The sequence below is a fragment of the Chinchilla lanigera genome, unplaced genomic scaffold, assembly GCF_000276665.1.
Source record: "Chinchilla lanigera isolate Chin_1 unplaced genomic scaffold, ChiLan1.0 scaffold00128, whole genome shotgun sequence".
In the NCBI taxonomy this organism is placed as follows: domain Eukaryota; kingdom Metazoa; phylum Chordata; class Mammalia; order Rodentia; family Chinchillidae; genus Chinchilla; species Chinchilla lanigera.
Genome location: NW_004955529.1, coordinates 1,397,202 through 1,406,111, shown reverse-complemented (window position 1 = coordinate 1,406,111; position 8,910 = coordinate 1,397,202). Strand labels below are relative to the sequence as shown.

At 41.5% G+C, this 8,910-nt stretch overlaps 1 pseudogene; it reads right to left on the bottom strand.

The window, feature by feature from the left end:
• Positions 1-3,277: 3,277 nt before the first annotated feature.
• LOC102020282 lies at positions 3,278-8,343 on the bottom strand (annotated as a pseudogene).
• Between the last annotated feature and the right edge of the window lie 567 nt (positions 8,344-8,910).

Below are 8,910 nucleotides of genomic sequence, written 5' to 3'. Positions count from 1 at the left end.
CTTGGCTCCATGGTGGAAGACTTCGATAGCCATGTTACATTAAATAAGCTTTATGGCCATATTCTGTAGCTGCTCTTTAGAGCATATATATTAGTGGAGAATAAAATGTCATTAAGTAAAATCAATCATCAAAAAATGTAATAGGAGGGGGCTGGGGATTTAGCTCAGCGGCAAAAGTGCCTGCCTGGCAAGCGCAAGGTCGTGAGTTCGGTTCCTGGTACTGGAGAAAAAATCAAAAAAAAAAAAAAAATGTAATAGGATTGTACATTTATTGAAGGTGAAAAAGTACCTTCTTCAGAACAGAATGGACTAGTGAAAAGATTTGCAATGGCCAGGATGATAATTGAGGGTGTCTTTTGTAACTGCAATTTCTAGATTGGCTTCCCCCCATGCAAATAAGACCTTTGGGAAGATTGTCCTATCAAAACTCCCTTGACCTGTCAGTAAACTTTAAACAGTCTTAACAAAAACTCACTTGGTTTGAAGCTAGAAGTAAGTGAAGAATGGAAAACAGCACTTTTCTGACTGATTCCATGTACAATGGTCAGGAACTGCAAAGTTGTCGTGCATTCTGTGTTGTGTGTGTGTATCCTAAGCCTCGTGACTTTGTACAGATTACATCCACCTGCTTGACCAGTTTTGCCCCAACTCTAATCTCCTACTTCGCAGTTCTACAGGCCAGGTAGTGTCGCAATTGTCATGCCTGATCCAGGTAAGACCGTCTCAAAAAATAAACCGTTCAAAGCAAACAGCAGGAAGCTGCTTAAAAGGTCATGCTTCCCTCAGGAAACAGAACAGATGGCCATAATGAAAATTTAGGACTACATATACAATCTCCTTGGTGCTGGAAGGTTTAGCATTATCCACACATCTGCACTGACCATTCTTAGAACTTTAAATCCAAATATTCCATCTAGAATTTTGGGGATTATAACTCTATCCCCAAACCCTGTACAAACTCAACTTCTCCTCTGGCCAACCACTGACACCTTTCACCAGCCTGCCTGTACCTACACTGAATTAAATCCAGCCTTTTCCTCACTTAAGTCTGTTTTCAGATGTTTCCTCAGGTGCCTTTAATAAGATATTGGTGCCAAAACTTGGGATAACGTGATCCCTCTTCGGGGAGAGTCTTTAAGCCTTATCTTGAATCTTTTCCCACTGAGGCCACACAGTGACATTGGTCCCGGCCCTTGCTCCCGTGCTCTAGGCAGCTCGTACCACTCCAAGTCCCTTCAAATCTGATAAGATCGCTCTCCCCTCTCCATGCTTTTAATACTGTCTGTGCCTTTATGACTGCCACCTCCACTGCCGCTGTCATGGCTCTTCTTAGTTCTGTGCCTTCAACACTCTGTGTCTTTAAGATCCCCCCACTGCTGCTGCCACTGCTTCTCTTTAGTTCTGCACTTTTAACCACCTCTGGGCCTTTAAGACCTTGTCCCTCTTCCCTGCCGCTGCTGCTCCTTAGTCCTGCTCTCTCTCCTTACCTGCCTGGGGTAAAGAGAGGCTCGCCCATTTCCCCATGTCTGTAAACCTAGCAGTAGTCAGGGAAAACCCTCCAGGGAGACTGGCTCCACCTGGTAATTGATCAATTGCAGTGCAAGTTGCCTTGATCACTTTCCCACAATCTGTTATGCCCTTGAGTCCTAAAGGGAGACGTCCACTGGGGATCCTGTCACCACTTTCACTTTGTCATGATAGGCGTTGACAATTACTTCTCTCTGCTCTTCACGAGGAACCTCCCTCCTTCTATTCCTTCTTCTTCCGCCATATGCTGCCTCTTCCAAAATTTGAAGCCTCCTCACCTCTACCCTCATCAGAAGCCCGGACGTCTAATATTCTTGGGCAACACGACATGGCCACAGCACAAACTGCACAACTTCTCACGCTGGCCACAAAGTGGCGCTATTGGTTTGTCTATTGTGCAGGACTTAGTTACGGCCAGAGGCTGGGTAAATGGTCAGAATTGGCTCATGACCAGGCATCCTTTATTTTTTTCAGTCTATTTAAACTTTAATTTATGCATTTGTGGTAATTTGCACAAAAACTGCAAAAAACACTTAGAATGACAAATAGGCACATTTCATTTCAATGTACAGTGTACCATTCTAAATATCCTCATTTCCTTATAAAGTGCTTGAGCAGTCACATACACATACAGTGATAGCAAAATATATTTACACTCTTAAAATTTTTAATCTCACATATATATATTAAACTACAGAAAAAATAGTGCTTTCTTCAGTTTAATTGTGTGAATATACCCTGCCCTCTAAGTTTTTTTACTGATTGACTTCAGTTAAAAATTTCTGTACACTAGAAATTGTGTAGTTATAAAACACTGTCAGTCTTTAAAATGCTAAAAACCCATTTTTTACATTACTTTCTAGGCATATTTGAGAACCAGATAGGTGAGCAGACTATACCTCAAAAGTATTTAGTGTTTTATTTTAATGCTGTTAATGATGTTTAAATTAAAACTACAAAATTATGTTGACATCTTCTATTGTCTTTTCTCAAGGAAGTTTAACTAGCATTTAAAAATAACTTTAAATAGTACATTGTTCCTCTTTTTACAAGATTTTCTCCCAAAGGATCTTGAGTAATAATTTTAAAGGTATATGAATTACCTCTAGACAGTTTTAATTGTTCTCAGAGTACAATGAAAACATGTTAACACATCCTAACAAGGTTGAAATATTTATAAATGCTTTAAGCTCAACTCTTTACAAATCACTCTATTTTCATAAAACTTAAATGAATAATTTTTAAGAGATGAGCTTACTGTGATTAAATGGTCAGTTATCAGCTTGTTATTCCTGAGGTATAATGACCCTAACATGCTAAGCACAGGATCAAAGATGTTAGTAAGAGAAAACAATTAAAATATGGACCAGGAGGGCAAAAAAAAAGCAAAGTAAAACAAGAACTCCAAGCAAATGGAAAGTCATGATTTGCAAAACATATGCTGTAAGAGTGTAAAAAGCCACAAATGGATCCTCCTGAAGAATTGTAAAAAGTATTTGATCAAATTATTTGAGACTTTTGAGGTACAGCTTTAGTGTTATAATATTTTTTTTTATAAAATATAGACTGTTTTATCAAAAATATTTATACATTCTGTTACAATATATTGCTTTTGCCCTCAGTAACTGCCAATATAAAAATCTGGATCCAGTGGCCTAAGATATACAAATGCACTTAATGTAAATGCTGGAGTCTGAGGTGTCTGCTTGGCCACTGCACAAAAGTGATGAAGTGGTGAAATGAAATAAGCAGCCTACATTACAGAATACATTGCAACTTTCACACATATATGTCACAGCATGTATACAATGATAATCCTTATGATTTAACAAAGATGCAGTTTGCTTCTACAGCAAGAACAAATGGACTAGGTTGAGAACTATAGAATACATACCAAAAAGGGACAATCAGTTCACTGACTTGGAAGATCTGACTGAATATACTTGGCGTCTAGACTTGGGAATGCATCAAGTGACACAGTATCTTGGTTCAGGCTGAGTCAAAGTCCTCAGTCTTAACATTTTAAGTAAATGCTGATGTTCCTATTTCAACATTACTAAACAAGAAATTGTTTGGCAAGGAGCTCTGTTGGAAAGGTATGAGGCTCTGTTACATGGTTGGTAAAGATAAGGCAATAAAGTTTTCTTCAGATAAATATAGAAAATTTACAAAAGACATTAATTCAGCGTTTTTTAAAAAAAGTCAAGCCACCAAAGGTATATAAAATGGAAACTACATTTTGTGGTAATTTCATTAAATGGTACTTTCATTAAAAAAATAAGAGCAGTTGCCTCAAACAAAATAATAGTTTATATGAATAGTAATAGCATTCCAAACTCTAGTGTTTTGTTTTTGAAAGCATGGTTAAGTGATTAATTTTCCTTCCACTGAAGGTAGGCCTTATGGCAAAGACCAGGACTACAAAAGAGTGGTTCTTTTTCTTGTCATTTTTTAAAAAACAGACTATGGCTCCAAACGTATTCCTCTGTGATGGATTTTCATGGCCAACGTTCATTCAGCCTAAGCTCCATGAAACTGTTTCCAGTGCTCAAATTTATGTTGAAAAACAATAAGAAGCCACTTTTCAAGAAGTTATTATAATAGTACTTTTAAACAAATCTTCATGTGTTTAAAAAAAAAACTCAGAAGCTACTCATGGCACAGAGAGCAAATGAAGAGTTGCTATTTTGAGAGATCTTGTGAGTCAGTCTGCTTGGTTTCACAGTATCTAGTACATTAACACCAATCGGCTATGTAGTCAAAGTCTCTAAACATTTCTTGCTCTTCTGAAAGTATCCTTGGTTCTCCAGGTGGAGTCAGAATAGGTGTTTCTGAGGTAAATTCATTATCAAAATTACTAGCATCCTCCCATCCACCACTGGTAGGGACAAATGACGGCTTTAATTTTTTGTCCATCAAAGCACTCCAGTCAATTAGCCGGAAAAATGGATGCTTCTTTTATGCCCTCTGTGTCTTTCTCACCAGCTCCAAGGAGCGGCTCAGGATTTCTTCTTAACAGCCTTCTCATTATGGAAATAACCTCGGTTGATAAAAGCCTTGGGTACCTTACTTCATCATTTACAATACTGTCAAAAACCTTTTCATCATCACCAGGAAAAGGAGACTCACCAATGAACATTTCATATATAAGTACTCCAAGGCCCCACCAATCTGCAGCCCTTGTATAAGATGTTTCTGTTAATAGTTTGGGGCAAGAAATTCAGGAGTGCCACAAAAGGTGCTTGTTCTATCTCTATATCCCATTCCTTCTTTGCAAAGACCAAAATCAGCAATTTTCAAAAATCATTCTGTGTCTAGTGACAAGTTATCCAATTTCAAATCTCGATAAACAATTTTGTGTTCAGGTAAATATTGCAACCCAAGAACTACACATGCAGCATAAAATACAGCTCTTGGTTCAGAAAAGACATCAGTATGAATGTGCATCATTAGGTCCCCACCAGCAGCATATTCCATTACAAAGCAAACATGCACTTTGGTTTGGAAACATGCAAAAAGGTTCACCATAAAAGGTTGCCTTACACTATTGACAGTTTCAAAAATTCTTTTTTCGCACATCAGCCTGTCTATTTCATCTCAAGCCACAACGTCTCCTCTCTTTAAAGCTTTTATAGCAAACATCTCATTTGTATGTATATATTCAGCCAAAAGCACCTTTCCACTACCCTTTCCTATCTTTCCTGCACCTTTCCTATCTTTCCTCTACCCAAGACAGCACAACATTTGAAATCGTGTAGATTGAACGGAAATCTCTGTTGAGAGCTTCTGTCCTCAAGTTCTCAAACACCACTATATCCCAGCCCTGAATCAGGAATATGAGACTCATATTCAGGTTGTCATTTTGGAAGTATAGTATTTCTGTCATTTTCAATATCAAATACAGTTTCTGAATCTTGTCCAGATGTATCCAAAACTCTTAATGCAAAGGATTCATCGATGTCTCCAAGGGAAGAAGCACGTGGTGTGGCCAGAGGAGGTTCAGGCTCAAGGTCAAGGTCCAGTTTCGTTACTTTAGAATCACTGGCTGACGGTGCTAGCTCAGGGATGGGTACATCAACCACTGGCGCCATAGCAGGGACAGAGGCTTGAGGGCTGAAGTTGTCGGAATGATTTACTGTAGGAACAGCTCTTCTCACTAGCCTTCCCCAAGTGGCAATATTAATAGTCATCTGAGGAGCTCGGAAAAATATCTTGCCTTGCTGTTTTCAAAAAATTTTCTTTTGTCTTTGGAGTTTTGGTCTTCTTTCAATAACTGGATTTAAAAAGGTAACCTATTGTTATAACTGATGCATTGTGTCAACTTGGGGAGTCTAGAGGTTTGGCTAAGTGACTCAGCAAGGAGCCAGGGTGCTTACTTTGTATTCAGCCAGAGCCTGAGCAAGAGGAAGGTGTGGGGAGGGTGTGGGTGCAGCTGACCACCCCCACGCCCCAGGGCGGGTAAGCTGCATAAAAAAAGGAACTGAGAAAGGACTGGCTGCTGGTTCCTCAGAGGAGCTCCAGTCTTCACCTTCAGCTTGGTCATCTCCTGGCTTCTGGTACAGACTGTTTGGCTTCCGCTTGGAACTCTTCAGCCTTCTGGTGTAGGTTTCCGGCCTTCATCGTATATTCTTCAGCATTCCATCGCAGATCCATCAGCCTCCTGATACGGACTTGCACGGACACTGCAGTGAGCTCCAGGCCTGGGGCTGGGCTCTTCGATGTCCAGCATGTAGACACCCTCTGCACACTTCCTCATCCAACTCTGTGGCTGACCATTGTAAGCCAAACTTATAATTTCTTGTGCATTTGTATATCTTGTGTTATATCTGTTTTTCTAGTAAACCCTGACTGATACACCTCTGCAAATAAAGCACCCTGTGGTTCCAAATAGAGACACATGTCATGACATTGGTTGTCTAAAAAATCTTCTCACCTCAGAAATTTTACAGTGCACAAAGATCACCAATCAGGCCAATAAACTGAAATTTCCAGTTCACATGACCTGTCTAGTTCCAGTGTAAACTTCTGGTCTCATGACTGATTGGAAACAGGTTTCCAGCTACTTTGACCAACCACAGTATTATCTAGCTTCAAAAGAGCACAGGCGTCATTGGACAAGTCATCGGTTTTTAGATTTCCACTACTTACACTTTTACTTTTACTCATTCTGTTCATGAAAGATGATCTGGTTTCACTTGGACTCCAACCAGGTAGTGCAACCGATGTTGCCTTTGACTGTTCAGTGACGTTCTCTAGGATATCTTGGCAGCCCATAAGACGAACTTTCAAAATACCTGTTAAGGCTGCTGGTTTGAACAGTGTACTATATTGATTTTGTGTGGATATCATACTTTGCCAGGAACTTAGTGTTGGTGATGTAACAAGTGAAAGCTCCTCAATAATACTGCTTTGGGGATGATTTTTGGTAAGTTCATTTATTCTTTGCTCTAACGCATACTTTAGCAGATCCAACTTTTGACTTGATTCATGAAATCTTGCTTGAACTTCTGAAAGTGCTTTTCTGTCTGTTACTTTTCCCGAGCCAAGTAATATCGTTATGTTCTTTGCACCTTCTGCTACTGCAAACTCTATACTAAAATGATGCCTTAATTCTTCCATTCGAAGTTCAAGAGGGCTTATCGCAGGTTTTGCATTATCAAAAGCCAATTCATTGATCTGGACTGCCTGAAGAATCTGCGTTCATGTGACTTTTATCTTTATCTTGCTGTCCTGGAGCAGCTGCTGAGCAGTACCAAGGAGTTTCTGATCCTTTGAAGAGCTATTTGAATATATCTGTATCATGGTTTCTGCACCTTGTTTTACTTTAAGTTTTATATCTAATTGTTTTTGTTAGGCCATCAATCTGTTTTGCTAGTAGAACAACGAGTGTCACTATTTGGAGTATCTGGAGTCCTTGGACAATCTGTAACATCTTCTGGATCTGATACAACAATATGTGCCTTTAATTCCCGTAGCTTGTAGTTCTAACTTATTTGATTTTTTCAAAATGTTGTCTACTTAAGCCAAACTTTTTTATCTATTGGGACTTTCCTTAGATTTTCAGCTCCTTCTTTGATTTTCAGTTCTTTCCTTATTTCTCTCTTGATTCTATCCTTGATATCATCCAATTTCTGTTACACCATTGTATCTGAAAAGTCTAATTTGTGAACAGCACGCACATTTTCAGGAAGTGGAAGAGTTCGGGAATCCCCCGGCAGCTCGGTGAGCAGAATCTGCCCCCGCTGGGGGTTGGGCGCCATTGCGCTCAGCTCTGGACTCCGAACCGGAAGGCGGTCTGTGGCGGCGGAGGGAGAAGTCGGGACGGGAGCCGGGGAGCGGGTGAGGGGCGGGGAGAGAAAGGAAAAAAAAACAACCCAACTAGGGCTTCGTGGAGGCGCAGCCCCTGCTGGAGGCAAGGCTTACTCTGCCAGGGTCATGGAGCGCGGCAAGCGAGGGCCTTCGCAGCTGCTCCCTGCCGCCCGCCGCCGCCCGCGCTGGACTCTGGCCGCTCAGTCGCTCCCTCTGGGCGACGCCGGGAGCGGCCTCCAGCCTCTCCGTGCGGGGCGCAGCGGCCTCGGTGGCAGCTTCTCCTGTCGCACCATTTGGCTGTCTGTCCAGGCATTCTTTACACTTCATAATATTCCCACCTTGTGCACCTCATGTGACCCTTCTCAAATCCTCCATCTTTCCCTCCGATCTGCACCCACTCCACCATACACTGGCTCCTCTCTGACAACTGACCTTGCTCTCCCTTGACAGCTCCTGGCATGTTCTGCAGCTACAATCATGCTTGCCCCTCCTCTGGAGCCTCCTACCACTTCCACCACTCCTCTCCCAACCCCGGGGCCTTCTGCCACTGCAGCCACTTCTCCTGTTCCCCCAAAGCTGCCCTTTGATGCAACCAATCTCCCTCCGCCATAGGACTTCCTGCTAATCGGGTGCCTGTCCCCTCTGTCTGTCCTGCAATTCCCTCTGCTCTTTCAGGTGGCATCTCCAAACCTTTTTAAAATCTTCCTATAAGCCATTCCCAAAGGCTCTTTAACTGTATCATCAGGTACAGTCATAGCAACAGCCCCACTTCTCTAGTAACAAATTCTGTCTTAGGTACTTCTCTCTCATAGCTGAGACAAAATACCTGACAACCAAAGTTAAAGGAGGAAAGGTTTATTTAGCTCACGGTTTGTACAGATTTCAGTCCATGACAGACTGGCTCTAAAGCAGAGTGGAACATGGCAGAGGGGCAACAGTTCAGGGAGGTGGAGGACAGCAAAAGCAACTGGATCAAAAAAGGGGAAACAAGCCTCTTTCTACCCCGTTTATCTTATCCAGACTTCTGGGATTAAGGCGTTGCCAATCCAGTCAGTGGACTGATCCAGCAATCAC